The 26,164-nt window shown below is 41.1% G+C and overlaps 1 protein-coding gene and 1 long non-coding RNA gene across 14 annotated transcripts in view; one reads left to right on the top strand and one right to left on the bottom strand.

The window, feature by feature from the left end:
* PRUNE2 (prune homolog 2 with BCH domain) overlaps positions 1 to 26,164 on the bottom strand; it is a 301,009-nt gene that overhangs the window by 149,043 nt on the left and 125,802 nt on the right. The gene's annotated exons all lie outside the window — the stretch shown is intronic.
* LOC117098446 lies at positions 1,075 to 24,172 on the top strand. Its single transcript, XR_004443409.1, has 3 exons — positions 1,075 to 1,194; positions 20,330 to 20,509; positions 20,739 to 24,172. It is a non-coding gene; the product is annotated as an uncharacterized LOC117098446 (long non-coding RNA).

Genomic DNA, 26,164 nt, shown 5'->3' with positions numbered 1-26,164 from the left:
TTAAGTGTTAATAGGCTTTGCAGTAAGTGTAGTCATCTAAGTGAGCCATAACAAGCATAGGCAAGATTCTGGGAGTGCTCGCCCAAGTCTGAATTAGATGCAACTACTCTGTACTCTCCTGGAGGAAACATACTCGTAATACCACTTCAACCACGAACTGGTGGTGTACTTGCCCACTTCCTCCAATGGACTGGGATGACACAAAAATAATGAACAGATGAAGTTTCATATCCCCCACCCCCAAGAGAGGTTCTGGTGTCGTCTATTCAGCTTCCTTGCCTCTCCCGTGCTCTCTGAGGACTAAGAGATTAAAAGCCATGTTGGTGGATACTGCAGAAGAGAAGGTGGGGAGGAGAATATGCTGCATGGTATGGCGGTGATAGGAAGTGCTGGACGGCCCAATATGGAGAAGGAGAGGGGTGGCGGGGAACAGGGAGTGGGATAAAGAGCATGGGGAAGCATGGAGAAGACAGAGCTTTCTTCTGTGTTTAGACAGTGAGAGGTGCCCATGAGTCAAGGAATAAAAGAGGAAAGGAAATTTAATGAGTTGCCATAGGCTAAGCACTTGGATTGAGTTACACTGTTTGAAAGATATTAGTAAAGATGGGAACTTGCATTTGGACAAGACTTCACTAGAGGAGCACCTCTAGAATTGACCTGTGGATCTCAATCTCATTTGGTTTAAAAGATTATTTGTTGGGCAAGGGTAGGAGCAGTAACCTCATTCACAATGCATTCCTTGATTCGTTGATTTACAGAGCAAATACTTCTGAACAACTCCTGCGTTTCTGGCACTCTTTTAGGCACCAGTGATACAGGAGCCAACAAGACAGACATATCACTGCTCTCATGGAGCTGCATTTCAGTGCATGGAGGCAGACAACAAATAAATAAATGAATAAGATAATTTTTAATAGCAACATGTCAAAATAGTGTGACGGGAAGGAGCATGATGAGGCAGAAGGAAGGTTTAAACTGGGCAATCCAAGATATGGTATGGTTGTATGTGGGTTGACATTCTTGCATCATGGGAGTGGCCAGCTCCTTCCATATTCCGAACTCAGAGAATTCCAGACAGAAGAAATAGCAAGTGCCGAGAAGCTGGCATCAGAAAAACAGAGGGGAGATTTGTGTGGCTGCAGCCAAGGGAGACCAGGAAGATCCATGTGGTGGGAAGGACCTGATGATACAGAGGTCTGTAGGCCATGGGAATGGGTTTGGAATTTTAGTCAAAGAGCTATGGGAAGTGACTAGAAGGTTTAAAGTTGGGGAAGGGGGTGTCCAAATTAAAATTTGTGTTATATTTGTGTTTTATAGAAATTACTCTGGTTGCTACGTTGATTGGACAGCAGAAGAGCAGGAGCAGGGAGATCAGTTATTACAATGGTTAAGGTGAGAGGTGGTGGCTGGGACTAGGCCTTTTTGAAGTGAACAAGCCATCTGCTTGACTTCCATGGTTCTTCTCCCTCCACTGGAATGTAAGATACTTGATGACAGAGATTTTTGTCTGTTTCATCACTACTGTAACCCCAGTGTCTACAACAGACCCTGGCACGTAGAAGACACTTGTTTAATGCTGCTGACTAACTATACTGAGAAAGAAGAATGATACAGAGCAAATTTAGAGAAAAGGTCAAAGGTTCTGTTTAGTACATGTTAAATTTGAGATATCCATTAGATATTTAAATGGAGATACCATGCAGGCAAGTTAGAAGTTTTGAGTTCAGTAGCAGATGTACGTTTGTTGGGGGGGCATTAACATATAACCACCTAGAGTGGACATGCAGTTGGAGAAAAGTCAATGAGCTGGAACTGAGCTGGGAATTCCAACATGTAGAAGCTACACACAAGAGGAGGAGCCAGCAAAGGAAACCGAAATAGAGCTTCCAGGAGGTGGGGGGCATTTGGGAAAAAATGATGCCACAGAAGCCAAGACGAAATAGATATCAAGGAGAAGGAAGTAGTCAATTGTTTTGAATGCCCCTCCCTCCATCCATGGGGTTTGAGTCTTCAAATGTTGAAGGCAACAGCCTTATCTAGCAAGAAGACATTTGGATTAGGAGTTAAGAGACAGAATTGTACATCGACAGTCACTGTTTAGCTTTCTGAACTTGGCCAAATCAATGCTTTTCTGGGACTCAGTTCCTTTACCTATGAAATGGAGAGGTGAGACTAGATAACCACTAAGATCCAGCTTTAAAATTCTTGACTGAAGACCTAACCTTTACAAATAGCTCGTTAGAGGCCAGGCGCGGTGGCTCACACCTGTAATCCCGGCACTTTAGGATGCCAAGGCAGGCGGGTCATGAGGTCAAGAGAGTGAGACCATCCTGGCCAACATGATGAAACCTCGTTTCTACTAAAAATACAAAAATAAAAAATAAAAAATAGCGGGGCATAGTGGCAGGCACCTGTAGTCCCAGCTACTCGAGAGGCTGAGGCAGGAGAACCGCTTGAACCCGGGAGGCGGAGGCTGCAGTGAGCCGAGACTGCCCCACTGCACTTCAGCCTGGTGACAGAGCAAGACTCCGTCTAAAAAAAAAAACTCTTTAGAAATATACCAGTGTAAGTGCAATATCATTTTTGATTTTTACAAACTAGCTCCAAGCAGAAAAGCCACAAGCTTCAGGGGATACTATATGCTCACTCCGCAGGCAAAGCCTATCTGTGTGGGATTAATGACAGCATTGAGTGTGTGGCTGTGTGCCTTGTGACAGAATATGTTACTAATGGTCACTGGAAGAAAAGGAGTCAGCTTTCTCTTTTCTTATGTCTTTAAGGATGCTTAATCCTCCCTTATTTAAAATAAAACACATACTAGATTCTGCATCTGAACCAACATTAACATTCTATTTCTTTCTGCCAAATTAACTTTCTTGGACAACTGGATCGTGTTCATGGACAGTGCCTCTCCCACCCACTTTTTCTGGGAATCTTGCTTTCCTTCCATGGTTTGGTCCCTACATACCTCCCTCATTTCATCCTATGCCACTTCCCCCCACTCACAGAGGTCCAATCACACTAGCCATCTTCAAATATGTCAGTTTTGCTCCTGCTTTAGGGCCTTAGGACTTGCCATTTCTTCAGCCTGAAATGTACTATCCCCAGATTTTTTCATGTGTGGCTTCCTTTTATATAGGGAGTCTTATTATATAGGGAGTTTCATGTGTGGCTTCTTATTATATAGAATATCTATTCTCTGTGAGGGCTTTCTCTCCAAAGTACTGTTCTGCAGTCCAATCCTACCACTGTCACTCTCAGCTCATACACAGGCACACACATGATCACTATGCAAAATGACCATTTTCCTTATTTATTGCTTATCATCTACTTCTCCTACCTCGCCACACCTCCCCCACAAGGAGAAGCTAAGCTTCATGAAATCATAACCTTGCCTGTCTTATTCACTGCCCATTCTGGTATAGTGTCTCCAACATACTTAGTGATGAATAAATACCTGTTTAACAAATTAATAAACTCTCTCCTCTACTGAAACTATTGTCGGCAGTCACCAAGGACCTATTCAAAACAGAATCTTTGGCCAGGCACTGTGGCTCACGCCTGTAATCCCAGCATTTTGGGAGGCCGAGGTGGGCTGATCACCTGAGGTTGGGAGTTCAAGACCAGCCTGACCAATACGGTGAAACCTCGTCTCTACTAAAAACACAAAATTATCTGGGTATGGCAGCACATGCCTGTAATCCCAGCTACTCAGAAGGCCGAGGCAGGAGAATAGCCTGAACTCAAGAAGCAGAGGTTGCAGTGAGCTAAGATTGCACCACTGCGCTTCAGCCTGGGCAAAAAAAGCAAAACTCTGTCTCAAAAACAAAAAAAGAAAAAGAAAAAGAAAAAGAAAAGCACCGATTCTTTATTTTCCTTGGTTTCCACTTCTCACTTGCCCTCGACTCCATTGATCACCTCTTTAAAAAGAAAAAGAACTATTTTCCAGAACTTTGCTTCTGTGACTGCATGACACTGCTCTCATGGTTGTTTCCCTACTTTCTTTGATGACTTCTCTTCTTCCTCCTCCCCTAACAGGAGGCACCTTAAAGGCTCATCTCTTGATCTATTTTTTTTTAATATATATTGTGCATCTCTTGTGAGTCTTTAAATGAATCCAGCCTGCCCAGCACATGTCTATCAGGGGTGTAAAAATCCAGCTGCAGGAAGCACACACTGGCTCCTGTCTTCTATCCGAACACTGTCATTTTCAGTGTTTTCAGCATTACCCTTTCACGCCCACTGTGGCTATTCTCATCTTCCCTGGCTTCCTAATCCTCTTGGATCCTCGCTTTGGGTATGAAAGAGCAAGGACTGGAGGTATTAATAATTACACATTCACATCTCTCTGATCTTCTCTGTTCTTTCTTCAGTGATTTGGAAACTGCTCTCCAGCTATACGTGCATCACAGCGGCAGGTCAGAGGGAGTCCTGTCACCTCCCAGCGCCACCAATCCCTCCCTGGCCATCCCAGCACTGCTGCCTGAGGAGGAGGATCACATAAGTCTAATTCCCCTCCGCAGAAAGCTTGTCTATACCTTCCCTTGAACTAGCACTTCCATTTCAATGATTTTCCTTTATATATATATATAGATAGATAGATTCTCGCTCTGTCGCCCAGGCTGGAGTGCAGTGGTGCGATCTCGGCTCACTGCAACCTCTGCCTCCTGGGTTCAAGTGATTCTCCTACCTCAGCCTCCGAAGTAGCTGGGATTACAGGCCTGTGCCACCGTGCCCAGTTAATTTTTGTATTTTTAGTAGTGACGGGGGTTTGCCACGTTGGCCAGGCTGGTCTCACACTCCTGACCTCAAGTGATCCTCCTGTCTTGGCCTCCTAAAGTGCTGGGATTACAGGCATGAGCCACTACTCCTGGCCCCATGTCAATGACTTTCAAGTCTGTCTGCAGCTGCATCTAGAAAGTTCTCCAGGTCTCTTATCTTTGGGTTGTAAAATTTTATATATATATATATATATATATACACACACACACACATACCCCTGCTGACTAGATGATCAACAATTTTGTCAAAGTTGAAGTCATCTCATAAAAAACTCACTTCAGAAAAAAATGTATGGTTTACCTCACCTTAATCTGACCAGTTTCCTTTGAATTTCTTACCACCCAAGTAATTTGAATCTTCTATGATTAATCACAAATCATTGGACACTTGCATGGTGTGAGACACTGTACGGATTCTATGCTACATTAAAATAAAAAAGAAATTGTAAGTCTTTACTTTGCATAATTTCTACTACCAAAAACACTGTACTTTATCAAAAATTTAAATAACAATAGTAATAGATGCCTTGTTTTAACAAGTCAAACAAAGATATATAACTTAACCCCTTCCAGGCCTCTCAGCAGACCTTCTCAACCAATATTGACAGTTTGAGAGATATTCTTAGAATCTTCCATTATGGTACTCATATATGAGTTGGGTTTTATTGCTTTGCTTTTAAAATATGAGATTATTATACTCTGGTTTCTCTTCTGATTGTATACATCTCTTATCCTTTAAAATGTGAGATTAAATTATACATACTATTCTGCAGATAAAAAAATTTTTTTAACTCAATACATTGGGGACATCCCTCAGCATCAGTACATGTAGAATAACTGAACTGTTTTCCAGTAGCTCCATAGCACTTCTTCGCATGGCTATACCACAATTGATTCAATCCTTCCTCTATTGATGGACATTAAGGTTGCTTTCCATTGCTTCCAACTGAAAATGTTAAGAGTTTTGCTCTTGCTGCCTAGGCTGGAGTACAATGGCGCAATCTCGGCTCACCACAACCTCCGCCTCCCGGGTTCAAGTGATTCTCCTGCCTCAGCCTCCCAAGTAGCTGGGATTACAGGCACACACCACCATGGCCGGCTAATTTTCTATTTTTAGGAGAGATGGGGTTTCTCCATGTTGGTCAGGCTGGACTCAAACTCCCAACATCAGGTGATCCACCCGCCTCAGCCTCCCAAAGTACTGGGATTACAGGGGTGAAACACTTTCAATATATGTTGTTATATTCTGATGCTAGTATTTCTGTAGGAGAACTTATCAAAGAAGGCTTGCTGGATAAAAGGGAATGTGAACTAAAAATTTAAATCGACATTTCTAGATTACTTTCAAAAAAGTGGTAGCAATTAAAATTATCCTGAATATTCTGTCATGGTTTCTCAAAAACACTTTGAAATGAAAAAAGTAAATGTTTATGTTTCAAATAATTAAATTGAAAACAATCCTGAAAATGTATTATAAAGACTCTAACTAGACAAGAGCAATGAAGTTCATTTTTTAGGATTAAAAACATAAAATGTATTAATATCATAACCTAATGCAGGTATCCTCCCAGAATACCAGGGCACTGCCGATTTTTTACTGTTAATGCACCAAAAATATATTCACCACAATTCTTTAGTCACTAAAAACTTATTTTTGTTAATTTTACTATAACATTCATAGTAAAACTTTTTGACTTCATTTGAGGCAACATTCTTTGAAGATTATTTTTACCCTTACACTTGTTTTAACTTAATTAGAGTGTGTTTATTTGAGTTTCAACTCAGGCATTTTACCTAAGTTTATTCTAAGTTTCTCTGAACTTCGAACCAAACACTTTTGGGAATGAGAATTCATTCCTTGGGCATTAAAATATCAAGGATTTTTTTTAAGTGATAAAGTTTCTTTTTTAAAACACATTTTCAATCCAATCTATTACCTTATTTTTAAAATATATTAATGGCTTTTTCAAGTGAATATATGATTCAAAAATTGAAAAGGACTCAGTATCTGAAATGTGATCCTTTCGTGAAATTGACATTCATCTAAAATGGACTATGAAATAACTGGTGAAATATTATGGTAAAACTAAAATTAACTAAAACTAAAAGTAAACCAAATGAAACTAACATTTCAACCACAACAAAATCCTGCAAAACTGTTGAAAGCATTCTAGGTTTATTGCAACAATTGGCAATAAACTTAACTGATATCTTCTTTAAAGTTTAAATTTTGTTTTTTAACCAAGAGCAGCTCAGTCAGCCTAATAAAGAAAGTGAAGCCCAAAATCATTCCAAATAGCAAAGGGACAATGGAGAAATCCAGAAATGACTGTTCATAACGGTCAGTATGATTAGTACCTTAACTTTGATAGTATCTCAACTATCAATGCAAAAGTAAATTTGTGAAGGAAGATACCAAAAATTAAATTTCAAAAAATCTGACAAAAAATTACTAATTGGTAAACTAATAAATAGCTAGAGACATTGTATCATTTGTTAAATTTTTGCTACAAATTACCATAAATAGCAAGCTAAAGTAGATATGCTTCTTGAGAAATTGACAAAAAATTCTCTAAAGATACTAAAAGACTGGCAAAACAGAAAATGCCACAGAAATGATTCTGAAGAAATACTATATAAATGATAAACATAGAAACTAGATACGATTTAAATATCATATAAATTATATTCCCATGTGAAATGTTGCAATTTTGATAACTGGTGATCAAATGTATGTTTTTGCATCTTAAGAATATTTATAAGAAAATGGCCAAACTATATCCTTTAATTTTCATCAACTTAGGCATTTCTTTAATGCTGCAACAGTAACAAAATGAAAACTAATAAACTCAGAGTTACAGAATCCTCAAAAGCTGTCAAATATGAATTAGGTCTTCATGCACTTAATGAGTCCTTCTATATGCTGGGCACTCTTCCAGAAGAAAGAGCTATGAAGCAGAGTTCCTGCTTAAGGAGAGTCACCTGCTAGCCAGGAGACAGACACAAACAGCAGCAATGTGACATGAAGGCAGGTGCAATGAGGAAGACTAAGGTGGGTCGGGAGTCAGGGATTGCTGGAGTGGTAGGGTAATAACTGCTACTTTATCGAGGTGTTTGGGTAACACTAAACAGTATTGAATGGCTGCAAATTGTACACATCAAAGCAACTGTACCATTCAGTAAATTAATATTCAAAAAATTCAGCAAAAACCAGAAAACAGGAAAAACCAAACTTAAATGTCATTCTGACTGAAAAGCAGACCCAAGAATTGGCTACTGCTTTCTGTTTTTATTTCCGATTATTTCCCGAAGGGAGAGGCCATTATACTCTGTGTACTGCCCACAAAAGCCACCAACCACTCAGGTGTGGTTTGCAGACCATATGCTAAGTGAGAAAGGAAAAGTCACTCTGGCTTATTTGACAAAAAGATAGCAGAAATGCTCTCCTTGAGATAAGGAGGACACTAACGGCATGGGACTCAGTGGGTTCAGAAAGATGCCAAACACAAATCTGAATTACAGCAAATTTGCCCATACGAGGTCAGAAAGCAGAGCATATGGCCCCACACAAACTATATTTTAACCCAAGAATCCTGAAATTCCACTTCTGGCTTTAAACCAGGTGTCAGCTGGGAAAGCCTCCCTTCTGCCTCTGTAAGCTGAAGGAAAAGGGCTTTTTGTGTGTTGCTTGTGTTTTTATCCTATCCCGGCACCGAAATGAACCACTTTTTGAGCAGACACCAGTGTCCACTACAGAGAGAAATAACAGAATGATCACTGCTTCTTAGCTACTGGTATGGAGTGGCTTTCTCAGGGATAGTTACAATTATGTAGTCAAAAATATTTATTCTCATTGTTTTTTTAAAGTGGCAATAGTCATTTTGGGGGCTACGCAACCACAGCAATACATAGGTTGGGGCATAACCGATCACTTGCTACGCAGTCTTGAAACTCTGGAAACTGTCTGCCTCCAAGCTCTAAGCAAACTCTTAAAGGAAACCACAAATAACCTCTAGAGTTTTGCAAAAGTCTCCTCCTATGGAGAAGGTTAACTGCAACTTGTGAACACTGTGAATTAGTTTATTTATTTATTTATTTAGAGACAGGGTCTTGCTTGTCACCCAGGCCGGAATGCAGTGGTGCAATCACGGTTCACTGCGGCCTTGGCCTCCCAGACTCAAGCAATCCACCCACCCCAGCCTCCCGAGTAGCTGGGACTACAGGCACACACCACTGTATCCAGCTAATTGTTTAATTTTTTGTAGAGACAGGGTCTCACTATGTTGCTCAGGCTGGTCTCAAACTCCTGGCTTCAAGCAATCCTCCCATCTTGGCCTCCCACAGTGCTGCAATTAACAGGCATGAGCCACTGTACCCAGGCTGACTATGTAAATTACTGACAGACAGTCACACACGGATTTCAAAAAATTAAGTGGCTTTAACAGAAGTTGGGAAGCCCAACCAAGTCACTTTTTGCTCTTTTCCTTCAACAGGAAAAGTGTATGTTTCCTCCAAAACCTTTCCACCTGGGAAAAGGAACAATTTGTATTAAGAAACAAAAATCAAATCAACAATATAATTTCTTACATTGAAATTTGTAACCTGAGATCCCACCAACTTCCCCTGCTTTATATTACTTTAAGTTCATGCTTATTTCCCAAGTTAATTTTACTTCAAAGCGGTCTTTTGTTGTTGTTGGTATTCATCCAGCTTAAGGAAAAACTTTGAATTACTGTGTGCACTGATAGAGAAGGAATGCAATAAACAGGCCATGTTACTTCCAAACCCTTTTCATTGAAGAAACAGAAATTTTTGTAAGCCCTGGGAGGATACCAGAATGAAGAATGGGAAGGAAGTTTGATTTATGGTGGACAATCTTTTCTTCATTCATGTTGCCTGGCTTCCTAAGTGTAATACATTCATCTTGCAGTCACATCACATACACACTAGTACATCTTTTTTTTTTTTTTTTTTTTTTAAGAGTCTCACTCTTCTTGCCCAGACTGGACTACAGTGGTGCCATCTTGACTCACTGCAACCTCCACCTCCCAGGTTCATGTGATTCTCCTGTCTCAGCCTCCCGAGTAGCTGGGACTACAGATGCCTGCCACCACGCCAGGCTAATTTTTGTACTTTTGGTAGAGGAGTGGTTTTGCCATGTTGGCCAGGCTGGTCTCGAACTCCTGACCTCAGGTGATCCGCCTGACTCAGCCTCCCAAAGTGCTGGGGTTACAGGCGTGAGCCACTGCACCTGGCCAAGTACATCTTATGTAGGTGCGGTAATGTAAGAATATTTTTTCCCTGTTCCTATGTTTCAACTGGTAAAGGGAATTCAACAAGGAAACTTACCTAGGAGACCCCATGTGTTAATTAATTTTGGTAAAAATAACCCCACAGAAAAAAAGGTGCAAAGTAATTAATGGAATAAAGCAGGTAGAGAAATGATACTCCTTTATAAATAGAAGGAGCAAGTGAAAACTAAACAAAATGACTCTTAGAAGACAGTAGATCTATTTTAAGTCTTCAGGGCTAGGAAAGGATAGGTATTTTTAAATTTAATTGGGTCATTTCAAATAACAGATTGTCTACTTGGAAATTTGGGCAGAGTAGACGGAAAAGAATAGGTTTGACTCTTTTTTATTTTTTAATTAAAAAGATTTTTTTTGAGACAGGATCTCACTCTGTCCCCCAGGCTGGCGTGCAGTGGCACAACCATAGCTCACTGCATCCTCAACCTCCTAAGCTCAAGTGATCCTCCCACCTGACCCCCCCTGAGTAGTTTGGGACTACAGGTGTGCACCACCATGCTCAGTTAATTTTTTGTATTTTTTGTAAAGATGGGGTTTCACCATGTTGCCCAGGCTGGTCTTGAACTTCTGAGCTCAAGCAATCCACCTGCTCTGGCCTCCCAAAGTGCTGGGATTACAGGCATGAGCCATCATTCCTGGCCTCCAGTTCAATTCCTTTTTTTCTTTTTTTTTTTTTTTTGAGATGGAGTCTCACTCCTTGCTCAGGCTGGAGTGCAGAGGCACGATCTCGGCTCACTGCAACCTCCACCTGCTGGGTTCAAGCAATTCTCCAGCCTCAGCCTCCCAAGTAGCTGGGATTACAGGTGCATGTCACCACCCCCAGCTAATTTTTGTACTTTTAGTAGAGATGGGGTTTCACTATATTGGTCAGGCTGGTCTCAAACTCCCGACCTCAGGTGATCCACCCACCTCGGCCTCCCAAAGTGCTGGGATTATAAGCGTGAGCCACTGCGCCTGACCCAATTCTTTAAACCGGGACAAAATAATGATTTGAAGAAAGTTAAAAACGGAGGAAACAGAGGAGCTTTAGTACTTCTGAGTAGCGAAGAGGTTGTAGATTTTAGAGACAGAAAAAGCTGAGTTCAAATTCTGTTACCAGCTATGGATTACTTTTTGTTGCTGAGCTTCTATTTCCTCATCAATGTCATGGGAACACTAATATCTACTACACTGATGAGTTATGAGAAATAAAAATAATTTACATAAAGTTATGGGCACACTGTAATCACTCAGTGAATTATAAAACACCATACTTCAAGTCCCAAAGAAGAAAAAAATATTTGCCCTGTTACTTGCTAACCTGAACTGAATAGGACTAGACAGAAAATCAAGTTTATTTGGTCGGGGGAAGGACTTGTTCACTAACCATCTGTGTGAAACACTGGAGGGGAAACAAGCGTCTCAGATTTGGGAGTGGAAATGAAAACATCCCATTAGAATGCATCTCCTTGCAATGACCAAGAGGAGCAATATTCTCAGAGGACCATTTTGTACTTTGTCTTTTTTTTGTTTTTTTTTTTTGAGATAGGGTCTCACGCTGTCTCCCAGCCTGGAGTGCAGTTGCACGACCACAGTCCACTGCAGCCTTGACCTTCCAGGCTCAAGCGATCCTCTCACCTCAGCCTCCAGAGTAGCTGGGACTACAGGTATGCACTACCATGCCCAGCTAATTTTTGTGGTTTTTTTTGGTAGAAGTGGGGTCTCGTTATGTTGCCCTGGCTGGTCACAAACTTCTCAGCTCAAGCAATCTGCCTGCCTCAGCCTCCCAAAGTGTTGGGATTACAGGTGTGAGCTACTCTGCTCAGCCTATTTTGTCATTTTTAAAGTCACTTTCTCACTCTGCCCGTATATCTTCTCTTCAGGCATGCAAGGAATGTTATCTCTTTACATTTGCCCTAGAACTCCTCAAATTTTCTTCGGTGTGAAACTGGGTTGTATATCATCCCATTTCAGGCAAATTCTCTTGGGCCTTACCTCTCCCAGAAAAAGCACAAGGATTGCTCACCGGCCGTCATGCCGGCGATACAGGCTCATTTCTAACACATCATCCTCCAGCCTTTAGCTTGGACCAACGCCCAGTACCACCACTTCTATAACTTCCAAGACTCCCCTCCTCCTATGACTACCATCCCTAAACCTAATTTCACTCTTCTCTATTTCCTTCCAAAAAATTCCAGCACTTTCTGGTATGAGATTTGGAAGGGATAGGGATAAGAAAGAACACTGATACTACTTCTAAGCATCCCTTCTTTTTAACTACAAAAGACAATCTCACGTGCACAGAGTAATCAACTCATTAGTAAATATTTAATATTTCAGTAAAGACAGTAAGCACAAATGAAATGTTTAAAATTTTTGTAGATTTTAGGCTGTACAAGTGCAGTTTTGTTACACGGATATTGAGTAGTGGTGAAGTCTGAGCTTTCAGTGTAGCCATCACCCGAATAGTAGACATTGTACCCAGTGGGTAATTTTTCATTCCTTACCACCCTCCCGCCTTCCCACCTTTTGGACTCCCCGATGTTATTACTGCACTCTCTGTGTCCATGTGTACACACTGTTTAGCTCCCACTTATAAGTGAGACCATGTGGTATCTGACTTTCCATTTTTGAGTTATTTCACTTAGGATAATGACCTCCAGTTCCATCCACATTGCTGCAAAAGCTGAGTAGTATACCATGGTATACATATACACCACATTTTCTTTTTTGTTTGTGTTTTGTTTTGTTTTGTTTTGTTTTTGAGACAAATCTCACTCTGTTGCCCAGGCTGGAGTACACTGGCACAATCTCGGCTCACTGCAACCTCCGCCTCCCAGGTTCAAGCGATTCTCCTGCCTCAGCCTCATAAGTAGCTAGGATTACAGGTGCCCGCCCCTACTCCTAGCTAGTATTTCTAGTTTTAGTAGAGATGGAGTTTCACCATGTTGGCCAGGCTGATCTCAAACTCCTAACCTCAAACGATCCTCCCACCTCGGCCTCCCAAAGTGCTGGGATTAAAAGGCATGAGCCACTGCGTCCAGCCAGCAGTTTTTTTTGTTCTTTGTTTTTTTTGTATGTTTGAAGATATATGAAGCTTTCTCTTGAGTTTCTTTCTCATTACCAAAACACACACACACACACCCACACCCACACACACACAAACACACACACACACCACACACACACACACACACACACGGCCTGGACCTTTCTTCCACTCAGCGGAGATTCTCAACACTCCTAAACTGTTCCTCTTGGGTTGGGTTCCCACATCTGCCGCTGCACCACTGCCACCAGGGTAGCTTCCTCCTGGGCCCTTCTTTCTCCCCTGCCCCATAGCCCTTGAGGTTGTATATTGCTGAGAGATGATGTTGTCTGAAGGAGAGAAGTGGGGGTGGGCAGAGAAGGGAAGAAATGCAATGACCCAAAGCATGTGGGACTGCTAGGGACAAAGGGTAAGAAAGACCATTCCAGGATTCCACAATGAAGTAGGAGAGGGGTGCCAACCTCAGTTTTAGTAGGGAGGTTTTTCAAACTGCCCTGTTCTCAACAGTGGGGAAAAAGTCTTCTGAGAAAGAATATAATAAGCACAGGAATGGTGGGAAGACAGAAAATCAAAGTAAGCAGGAGCACTGGCCAGCCACGCTCTGTAAAATGCTATCCCAGGTGCAGAGCTCTGAGCTCAGCACATAGATGTCACTCCATACAGCTTGCTGGCTGACTGAAGAAATGAATTTTAGGGGCAAGGACTCCTTTGCTCCTTCCCAAATGTATTCATTTATTCAATTCAATACATATTTCTTAGTTCCAATCTATGCAAGGCATTCTTGGGGATACAGCATTAAATAAAACGGACAAAAATCCCTACCCTTGTGAAAGTCACATTTCAATGCTGGTGAAACAGAATACATATATAAACAAGTAGATACGTTATATGTCAATGGTTGATGGGTCAGTGCAGACAACTCAAACAGAATAAGGTGGATAGAGAATATTAGGGGAAAGGGAAGTATTATTTTAAATAAGATGGTCAGGGAAGATACCACCATTTACATGACATTTCAGCAGAGAATTGAAATAAGTTCAAGGAGCTAACTATGCAGGAATCTAGGGAAACTGTTTTCTAGTCAGAGAGGGGACAGCAGGTACAAAGTCCCTGAGGCAAAAGCATGCTTGTTGTGTTCTAGGAAAAGCAAGGAAGACAGCATGTCTATATCAGTGGGAGGTGGAGGGATAATAAATAGTAGGTGAGGTTAGAGGGGACCAAATCACGTACTTCCATCCAGGGATTCCCAACCTTGGCTGCACATTAGAATTATTCTAAGGAACTGGGTCCCAGCCTAGAGTGATTCAATCAGAATCTCTGGAGGTAGACTTGGGAATCTGATGCTTGCAAGTTTCCTAGGTGAGTCAAGGCTGAGGAGGGCCGCTGCAGGCCATTGTAAGAGCTGGGCGTGGACCTCATCCAACCTTTCCCTCAGCTCTTCTAGAGACAGCCAGCATTCTCTTATGGCAGAAATACAGCCTTTCACCCCCATAGAAAGATACGGGACAACACATTCAATAAATTAATTCACTGGCAAAGATGATCTTCTCAGGCTAATTGTTTCCAGTTTGATAGGAGACATTTAAAGGCTGGAAGGCACTGGATGCCTGATGAAGTGGACTTTCAAACTGGGGCACTACTGAAACGATGGGATGGCCACATATATAGGAGATCAGTCGGAGCAAGCTCAACAACAAAGAGGTTCATTGAGGAATTGCACGGAGCTGGAGCTGAAGTTTAGCCCAGTTGTTTACTAGTAGTGTGAACGTGGATGATTGGACGATCATTTCTCACCTCTGAGCCTCAGGTTCCCCATCCATAAAGTGGGATAAAGTATGATCTACTTCATTGGGTTATTGGAAGGATGAATTGAGATGATTTATTTCATGTGCCTAGAACAATGCCCATATTAGTACATTTGGTGGAACAGAAATGGCATAACATCAAATTTAATACATGTCAGATGTTATTATGATTATCATTCAATTTCATAGTTTTGTCAGGGCCCCATTTATCCTCACTTGTGCCGCAACAAATTGAACTGTTAACAAAGGAATCTCTGGTCCTGGGTAATGGCTGAGCACCACTGAGCATTTCCATTCCATTTAGCTTCTTGGGTTTGCTAGCTGTATCACTAGTTACCTTAAATAAATGAAGTTTTAACATTTCTCCAGTGATTTTTTTAATTTCACCTTTGAAGATACTATTTTATGTGATTAAATAAAGAACTTGAGAAGAACAGATTTCATTAAATATAAAATCAACATAGATTCAAATTTTCTGGATGGGCAATACTTATGTTCACAGGAAATGCTTTAAAATATGCAGAAGATAATTAAATGGGCAATGGACAAAGTGAAAAGCTTAGACTTTTTTTTTTTTTTTTTTGGAAGTATCTGAATGCTCCTTAGTCATTTAAAGGAGAATTGAAAAACAGCAGTGAGTCCCACATAATCCAACCTGTGAGATTAAGGTTCTTTGTGGGGAAGGACAAAGATCTGTAAACTTACAGTTTCCTTCCAAAGCCAATTTCGAATTTTGAAATACATCACTGGTCTTCTTCAAGACAAACAACCTACAGTACATCTTTCTTACGGGATGCACTTATGAAAAATGGTGATTGTCAACATCTAGCCACTTTAGCTCTCAGAATGCTTCATCTTAAGAGAAAGTTTTAGAATCTCATATTTATTCCTGTGGAAAGACAGCATTGTGGCTTGGACTTTATAAGGTCTTTATTCAACTAAATAGGTAAAGAAACCTTCATGACAGAAATCTGAAACATTGTTCCTGGTGCTCATAAATACTCCACTGTATTGTCTGAAATGACTTATCTCAGTCCTGACTGTGGGCTCAGATTTACTGTACAGTTCATCAACTTCTCAGCATGATGGATAATGAATGTTTCATTTACATCGCTAATTGCCAAGCCATGGTTCCTGCAACCTTTAACCCGTATGCTTTATCCCATTATCACCATATGTCAATATAATTGCATTTAGCATTCCAAATGATAAACTTTCTTCTATACAGAGAAATATTTTTCACAAAGAAATCGTGTGAGAGCTGCTGGTAAAATACAAGTCTATTACAGGAAATGACAGAGACTAAGCTAGAAAAATAGGAAGATTCTCGTAACTAGTAAAATTCATCTTCAGACAAGGACCTTTGATTTCATATGTAGGAAAAATACTGGTATTTTCTTAAGGATTTGTCTTTTTTTAGCTTTTAATTGAACAAATGCATAAAAAGAGACTCCTAAAGTAGTGCAACTAAACTTTCAGGCCTATGTAAGATCCAAGAAATACATATTTTAAAAAACTGGTTAGCGATAGCTACATGACCCAATTATATTTTCTATATTTATTTATCAGTAAACTAATAATGAAGCAGCTATGCACTCCCTCAACATCAGATTTGAACAGATTTCCAGAGAGAAGTGAAAAATACCAAAAATTAAAATCCTAAACTGGAAGACAAGTTGAGACACCATTAGTCTGGCTACCTGTATCCAAGATTCATTTAAAACCAAGCAGCAAGAGGGGGTTTTTCTTTTTCTTTTTTTGTTTGTTTTTTCAGATGTGGAGAGCCGTTTGCCACAAAGACAGCTACTGAGAACCAAAGAGAAGCCAGCTTCTTCATGGTAACGGGAGATGCCCAGGACCATACAGGCTACGCTGCAAGCTAGGGTGTGCCTGCAACCCTCACGCCGTGTGTTTCCCGTCTCAGAAAGTGGTCTATGACACCCACCCCAGGACCACACAGGCTACGCTGCAAGCTAGGGTGTGCCTGCAATCCTCACGCCGTGTGTCTCCCATCTCAGAAAGTGGTCTATGACATCCACCAAGTTTTTATGCTACGTACCTGAGAATAATCCAGGACATTTTTTCCTCCCTAATCCCCAGAGCCAGTCTATCAACACATCCTATTGGTTACAACTTGAATAAATTATATATATTAAATATATATACAAATATATCTTGATTTTTTCTACTGCATTTTGACTGCCCCATCCTACTTCAAACCGTGGTCACCTCTCCCATGGTCTATGAAGGCAGCCTCTAACCCATCTCTTTATTCCTATTGTCACCTGCTTTTCGTTAATTCTTTGCCACATCCCTATCAAAATTCGAAACTGGCTTTGGAAGGAAACTGTAAATTTACAGATCTTTGTCCTTCCCCACAAAGAACCTTAATCTCACAGGTTGGATTATGTGGGACTCACTGCTATTTTTCAATTCTCCTTTAAATGACTAAGGAACATTCAGATACTTCCAAAAAAAAAAGTCTAAGCTTTTCACTTTGTCCATTGCCCATTTAATTATCTTCTGCATATTTTAAAGCATTTCCTGTGAACATAAGTATTGCCCATCCAGAAAATTTGAATCTATGTTGATTTTATATTTAATGAAATCTGTTCTTCTTTTATAATCTTCCAGTGGCTTCCCTTGAATATAAAATAAAGTCTGAAGTGTTCACTCTGGCCTGGGAAGGCTTGCAGGATCTGATTCCACCACCTCTCCAGCCATGCCATCCCCTCCCCTACACTCACTATGACACATGCAGTTTCTAATGAATTTTCTTTCAGTTTCCTGAATGTGCCAATCTATTTCCCGCTTCAGAGTCTTTGCACTTCTGTTCCCTTTGCCTTGAATGCTCTTACCCCTAGTCCGTTCCTGGCCTATACTGTATATGCTTGATTTATAAACTTAAAAATCACTTTCTTTGGAGGCCTTACACATTTCCTTATCTAATGTAAACTAGGTTATATATTTTCTCAAAACAGCATCCAATAATTTTCTTCATAGCACTTAGTTTGAAATCTACATTTATATGTATGATTACTTGTTTAATGTCTCACTTCCTGACTAAACTGAAAGCTCCAAGAGGATAAGAACTGTGTGTATTTTAGTTCCTTATGTCCCTCATACCTAGCACATAGTATATAGTGTTGGTAAATGAGTTAATGGTGAATGTCTTGGTATTTCACCTTTCATCCTACTGGACTCTAATTTCCTATAACTGAAGTGTACAGCAAAATGAATGGAGATGTTAGAGTCAGAATACAGGCAGGCAAGATAATCAGAGACATAGAAAGCATTGGGAAAGCCTGGCTGGGCGCGGTGGCTCACACATGTAATCCTAGCACTTTGGGAGGCCGAGGCGGGTGGATCACGATGTCAGGAGATCGAGACCATCCTGGCCAACATGGTGAAACCCCGTCTCTACTAAAAATACAAAAACTTAGCCGGGCGTGGTGGTCGGCGCCTGTAGTCCCGGCTACTCAGGAGGCTGAGACAGGAGAACCGCGTGAGCCCGGGAGGTGGAGCTTGCAGCGCCACTGCATTCCAGCCTGGGCGAGACTCGGTCTCAAAAAAAAAAAAAAAAAAGCAAGCATTAGGAAAGCCTAAATGGACTATAGGCCACTTGGAAGAAAAGTGACACAACTTCCAGAAAGGGAAAGAATGAATGAAAGAATGTGCTTTCTGGGGAGGAAGAATCAGCAGTTTTGATAATTCCTGAGAGGCAAGTCGGTGGAGTAAGTGGAGTAGTTAAGACCATGAACTCTAGGGCCAGATTCTGCTTCTTCATATTTTTGCAAACTTGGGAAAGTTCTTATTTTCTCTGTGCCACACTTTGTTTATCTGAAACATGAAGACAACTACAGCATCTCCTTTACAGAGTTCTTCTAAAAATTAAATGAGTTGATTTTTTTTTTTTTTTTTTTTTTTTTTTTTTGAGGCGGAGTCTAGCTCTGTCGCCCGGACTGGAGTGCAGTGGCCGGATCTCAGCTCACTGCAAGCTCCGCCTCCCGGGTTCACGCCATTCTCCTGCCTCAGCCTCCCGAGTAGCTGGGACTACAGGCGCCCGCCACCTCGCCCGGCTAGTTTTTGTATTTTTAGTAGAGACGGGGTTTCACTGTGTTAGCCAGGATGGTCTTGATCTCCTGACCTCGTGATCCGCCCGTCTCGGCCTCCCAAAGTGCTGGGATTACAGGCTTGAGCCACCGCGCCCGGCCAATGAGTTGATTTTTGTAAAATCCTTCAAAGGGTACCAGCTGTGTGTTAAGTTCCATATAAATACTTTTTTAATAAAAATAAAATTTTGGAGTTATAAGCAGTAAAGCTTTGGAGGTATTTTCTTGGATACTACTACTTTATGCCCTAAGGAATTACAACACATATACTTAGTGTCTCAACCAACACCAAGACCAGTAAGTGAAGAGCTAGTCCACTGCGAGTCTCCTCAGTGACACAGGGCTGGATCACCATCGACAGCACTATTTCTGAGTAGTCAGTGCAGCAAAAACTACAGATGTATCAACGGCAGGGATGAGTTACATGGTAGAATGAAGATTAGACCAGAAGCCAGAAGTGTTGTCCTTTAACCATATACGTGCTATTCACTAGCTGTGTACCCTCTGCAAATGTTCTGGGTCTTAGATTGGTGTCTATGAATTAGACGATCTTTAGGATCTCTTCTATCCTCTCCCATGTTACCTGTCATTTTCCTTGGGTTTCTTTTAAAGTGTCAGAAACAGTCCGCATAGTAGGTATTGTGGTGATTAAACAGAGAGGCACTGAACCACAAAGTAGACACTTCATTAACATCAGTTGTATCTGATTACGCCTTTCTTGATTTTTCTTTTTTCTTTTTTTTGGAATCAGAGTTTCACTCTGTCCCCCAGGCTGGAGTGCAATGGCACGATCATGCCTCACTGCAACCTCTGCCTCCCATGTTCAAGCAATTCTCCTGCTTCAGCCTCCTAAGTAGCTGGGACTATAGGCACAGGCCACCACACCACACTAATGTTTGTATTTTTAGTAGAGATGGGGTTTCACCATGTTGGCCAGGCTGGTCTCAAACTCCTGATCTCAGGTGACCCGCCCTCCTTGGCCTCCCAAAGTGCTGGGATTACAGGTGTGAGCCACTGTACCCCAAGAAGTCATATGACCTGTGGGATCTGTAGAGGAGAGCTCAAGAGAATGGCATGTGCCAGGCACTGCACTAGTGACTTAATGCAGATTGCTTCATTTGTTCCTGCCAACAGCCCAGTGAAATAAGTATTAACATTTAGTGCCCAGTGAAGAAACAGAGAGGGTGTTTGTGATGCTCGGAAACCTATAATATTGTGTATAGCTCTCAACTCAAGTTCAGGGTATGCTGACACCTTGTCATTTGTCACCTCAAATGGTTGTATGTATTTCCAGGTGAGAAAAAAAGGCCGCTGACTTTACCATCTGAGGCCACACATCTGCTGAAATGGAGATAATTAACATCACTAGAAACAGCAAGATGACAATGTAATGTCTAAGTAGTGACATGTTTTTGCACATTTCCAGCCCCTTTAAATATCCACACACACAGGAAGCACAAAAGAAAGCACAGAGGTAAGTGCTTTATAAAGCACCCAATTTTCTACTCAGAAATTTTTGATGGCCTTAAGTTCCTCTACTCATTTCTATCCTTCCTATTCACTGGCCTCCCAGAATCCACTACCCATTTTCTATCTCTTGCCTCGTATTGTTTGAGTGGCTCACTTGGATTTATCCTCACGAAGTCTGGATTTTCTACCCCGGCTCATCTCCATCCCTCCATATTTGTCCTCCACTTTCACAGATCTCTGGGAGAAATGCTCGGCCGCCATCTTGGGTCATCGATGAGCCTTGCCCTGTGCCTGGTCCCCCTTGTGAGGGAAGGACATTAGAAAATGAATTCATGCGCTCCTTAAAGGATGGGCAGGAAAACAGATCCTGTTGTGGATATTTATTTGAGCGGGATTAAGGATTTGAAATGAAGTCACTAAGTGAGCATTACCAATGAGAGAGGAAAACAGATGAGAAAATCTTGAGGGCTTCACAAGACATGCAACAAACCAAATGGAATACTGGGATGACATGAGGCAGCCAAGCTGGGGAGGAGATAACCACAGGGCAGAGGATCAGGATTCTGGCCCTGCTGCCTAAACTGTGCGTTCATAACCAAATCACTTCACCTTTCTAACCCTCAAAATAAAGCTGTTGTAACATCTGATATCTAAGGTTCCTTCTGGGTCCAACATTCTCCATATATCCAGCCACACTCATTTTTAATATTTAGTTCCCAGATCTGTACTATGACCTTTCTGCACTGCAGAATAACGTTTCCCATTTTGTTTAAAGACCCTTAATGTTGCTGCCCAATATTTAGCTGACTGTTTTTCCTAAGGAGTGTTCTGGCCCAGGGGATGGGTGAACAGGCTGGGAAGAGTCTCAAGACCTTTCCAGGGTTATACTTACTAACACATAGCATGATGATTACAGAGTGAATTATCTAATCAACATCATCCTCAGTGTCTTTCCCATATTGAAATTCATTTCCCACTTTTGTGCCCATTCTCAAGACCTCAAAATGTCATTCCATTAATATCACAAGATTAAACTTTTTTTTTTTAACCTGGAAGAATTCAATGTTACATGCAGCTGTGGGACTTTAATTACATATTCTGTTTTCCAGTGCAAAGATGACTGAGTCCTTTATCCCTCCCCTTTGATTTTTTTTCCAGTATAAAGTTCAAATACTTAGCCTTGTACTGAGGCTCTATATGGCCACAGCCTCTCTCCATCCCTTCAGCCTTATCTGTCATCACCATCATCCCCTCCCACGCACCTAAACAAAATCTAACTTGTAATTCCTTGAACATGTCAGGCATACATTATTCCTTCTGCCTGAGAAGCTCTTCCTTGTCTCTTAAATCTAGAATGATGTAAAGTTTTGAAGAGGTTGACTATCTTACTTCATGCAAAGAAGGGACACATATAGGATTCATCATCACACCAGACAGCAAATACTAAAAGTGTAATTTGACTATAAGAGTTTAGATACATATATGAAATGCAAGATCCACAGAGGGAATGTTTATGGGGCACGTTTGTAAGCCTGGGGTGTGAAGCAAAGGCAGGGAACCTCATAGTATCCTATACAATACACTTTATTTCTCTATCTCACACAATATCCAACAAACTTTTCATGGAATCCATGCAGTGCAAATCCCCAAAGGTAACCTTTATCCATTTCATGGTGAGTGCTCTTTAGAATTTTGGCAAATCGTACTGGTCACTTATCTCAACTTTGAGATGTGTTTGTCCTTGTAGTTAACTGGAAGAAATAGGGCACTCTTGTGAGCCACTTTAGGGTTCACTCCTGGCAACAAAGCATTTACAGCTACTCAAGACCAGTTGTTAAGAGCTGTGTGTTTGTGTGTGTGTGTGCGCGCGCTTGCAGAGTGTGCCTCTCTCTCTTTGACCTATTATTTCAGACTTAAAAACAAGCATGTTTTCAAATGGCGCTATGAGCTGCCAATGATGTATCACCACCATATCTCATTATTCTCTAGTAAATGTGATAATAATGTGATCCGTTAACATAAAAAAAGTTTGACTTCACAAAAACAGCTGGAAATGGACAACCACAATATGCATAAATCTAACTCCTACCATCAGCTACACACTGCTTGACATATATTGTTAGAAGCACCTCGCATTTGTGGGTTCTCTTAAGCAAAATACTTGCATTAGGTCTCAGCTGGGGCTGTGCATCAGGCGGTTTGGGAAATATTCAATTCTCAGCAGAAGCCAGAATTTGAATTTCCTCATCTTTTAGGAGTCATTTACCAGTTTGGAGAGGATTCAGGCAGCTCAGGTGTTTCCACTAATGTCTCTGAACTTCTGTGCCTCTTTGCTCATGGATAGTCCAATAAGTAATGTTATCTTTTAACTGATGCTCATGGGAGAGAATAAAAGAACTCTAAGTGATATCAACATCAGGGATTCAAAGAAATATTAGATTTAAGCTCACATTGGTCAAAAGGAACAGGATACAAAGAACTTTGAGCTGTCATCGTCCCCATCTCTGTGAGCCACAACCAACAGCAGGACCTAACACAAGGACCTCAGCACATGTGAGATCCTTAAATCAAGGAAACTAGTATCATGAGTTGAATTATCCTATGACAGATACTAGCTTCTGGCCATCTCTGGCTCTCCTCTTGACACATATTAGCTTCTAGTCTTTGCTTCCACGACTTTTATCTTTTACCAATCCTCTCTCCGCTGTGTTGCTTTCGACTTCCCCACAAGAATTTCAACGGCTCTCAAGTCTTTTCTTCCATCTGCACCACTAACCTGAATGCCTAGACCCTTATTTTTATTAATTTCCAATAGATGCTGCCTATGGGCTATATTGCCTTTGATGAACATTAGATATTTAAAGCTCAAAAGGTTCAAAATCAAACTCATTATCTTCTCTTTCTTTCACCTCCTTGTTCCTCTCCCTATATTGCTGATTGCACTTAACAGCATGGTCCCCAATGTAGCCATGCAAATGAGAAACCCAGTGGCTCCTTGTGGTACATGCATGCAAGATTACTGAAGCCAGAAGGATGACTGATTACGCCTCATGGGTGGAGGGGACCACTCCTGGGCCTTCATGATTGTCAGGAGCAAGACCTGAGATGCTCCCTGCCTTCAGGGTCCTCTGCACCTCCCCTTTCTAACAAAGACCCACAGAATTTGCTACACCTGAGAATTCCAATTAGGAACTCACACTTTTTATCTGCCCTATCAATTTTTTAAACTTGTTGAAAATTAAGCTTTTTCAAAATCTGTCATTCTAAATTATTTTTTCTTACAGTGTCTTGGCATACTATATCAACTTTGATTCTTTGTTACAACTTTTCTTACTCTTTTATCACCAAAGTGGCTTTTATTCTCTTTATTATTACTTTCTTTTACTACTATATTACATTGTTATACTTATTATTTTGTTCTCTATAGTGTCAATTTATTTGATTTAGTTTCAATTTATTTTTATTGCTGACTTTTAAAAAAGTGACAGAGTGGGGAAAAACGGGAGGGAGAGCATTAGGACAAATACCTAATGCATGTGGGACTTAAAACCTAGATGATGGGTTTATAGGTGCAGCAAACCACCATGGTACATGTATACCTGTGTAACAAACCTGCACATTCTGCACATGTATCCCAGAACGTAAAGTAAAAATTTTTTTAAAGTGATCATTTGCCATGTTTGTTAGCCTTTTTCTACATATAGTATTTCACTTTCCCACGTATTAATTTATTTTTTTCTTAAGGTAGAAAATTGCACACATTGCACATGCTCATCCCTTTGTCTCCATAGCCAAAGGCACCCCTTTGCTCCAGTCCTGCAGCAGCTTCAACCTGGCCTGTCAATGGCAATGGCCTCCATGATGCTCTCATGGTCACTAGACAGTCCCCTCCAATCCCGCCTCCCACTGCCCACGGGAGAAAGCCCTGTCTAGTCGCACAGTGTCAAAGGCCTTAGAGCCCAGCTCCTCCTGACTTCCTCTCCTGTGACCGCAGCTTCTGGCCCTGTCTGTGCTGCCACAGCTTCCCACATCTCCACAGTCACCAAGCATTCCTTCCCACACACGGCCTCAGAACATCCCCTGTCTAGGATGCCTTTTCCCCTTTCTTCTACCTAGCTTCTCCATCCTTCAAGATTCTGCTCAAGAGTCCCTGACTTCTGAAGCCATCACCAGCAACTAAAGTTCTTTGTGTCCTCACCTGGTTTTCTAATATTTGTCAAGAGACTATGAGACCCTTACAACTCACAGGACCCATTTCTTCGAAAGATTTGTATCTCCAAAAGGCATGGCATTTCCTAGGTAATAATTTCCCTAGTTTCACTAAAGACATGAGAGTCAAAACACCATCAAGCAACCATCAGATGTTAACTCACCAAACAGATATATTCTAGTCAAAAGAAACATCTCTTACCACGGCTAGAGTTACCACAAGTAAATGATTGTGAATTCAGTTGATAGTTATTATATACACTGGACATTAAACTCACAAACCACTCCTTTCCTCTTTGTAAACTTCTTAAGGTGCAGTGTAGCACACTGGTCCCAGGCTTGCATTTGGAGCCAGAGTTCCTGGATTGAAAGGTGTCTCTATTTAGCCATGCGCCCTTGGGGAAAAGCTCAATCCTGCTCATCTGTGAAATGGGAGTGTTGACAACAATGACTGTGACAGTGTGTGGCATGTATTGAAAAAATGCACAAAGAGCACTTAAAGCAGTGCTTGACACAACTTAAACATTTGAAATTTGTTCATTATTATCACTATTCCAATTTGACAATGAAGACAACCTGAGTGGGGCCACATCTGGTGATTGGAGATCGCAGAGATCACAAATCTTAGAAGAAGAAGAGAAAGAGACTCGTATTTGCAAGTAGAGAGAAACTAATTCTTGACACATGGTTGGCACTCAAAACAGGTCTGGTTCATGGAATTAAATGAGTCAGGTCCCAATCTGTGTCTCTGTTTTATTAATGTGAATCTCAGGAAAGGGTATGTATATAAGCTTCAAGATGGAGTTAAGGTAGCTTTATCCTGGCTGTACCTTGTTAGGAAGAGCAAGTATCATACAAACTCTCAAGGATCCTTCTCTACTAGGGAAGACTCAAGGGAGGGCCTAGTAGGAGCTTAATGTATTTCCTCATAATTTTCTTCAGCCTCCACCCCCATATTTTCAGATGGACAATAGATATTTTTACATTTTTGTGAAAAGTACTTTGCATGCACAGCTTCAAGACAAGCCCCTTCAAGTATTTATATTGCCATCTTGAGCCAATATAAAAATCAAGAAACTTCACCTTCCAGATAATTCCTCCTGCTTTGGTAGTATTTTACCTGTTACGATGGGCTTCATATCCACTGACCTTTCAAACATCATGACTCTTGATGTAACCATAGCAATCACTATTATTCCCATTTTACAAAAGAAGAAATGGGGCTTGAAGAGGCTTTGACTTGCTGAAGTTTATGGCACTAGTAGATCGTGGAGCCAGGACTCGACTCCCAGACTTTAAATCTCTCATCCAGTGGTCTTCTCACTGCATCTGGGAATCATATCTTCTTTCTAAATAAAAGCTGTTACTCTAGGGGGCTCCAATGTGGAGGCCTCTCCTTTGCAAATAGCACTCAGTGGATCAGCAGCAATATTCAAAACAGAAACGAGTA

Source organism: Trachypithecus francoisi, unplaced genomic scaffold, assembly GCF_009764315.1.
Source record: "Trachypithecus francoisi isolate TF-2019V2 unplaced genomic scaffold, Tfra_2.0 Lachesis_group16, whole genome shotgun sequence".
In the NCBI taxonomy this organism is placed as follows: Eukaryota; Metazoa; Chordata; class Mammalia; order Primates; family Cercopithecidae; genus Trachypithecus; species Trachypithecus francoisi.
The sequence above is the reverse complement of the archived record's forward strand: the minus strand, read 5'-3'. Positions and strand labels throughout refer to the sequence as shown.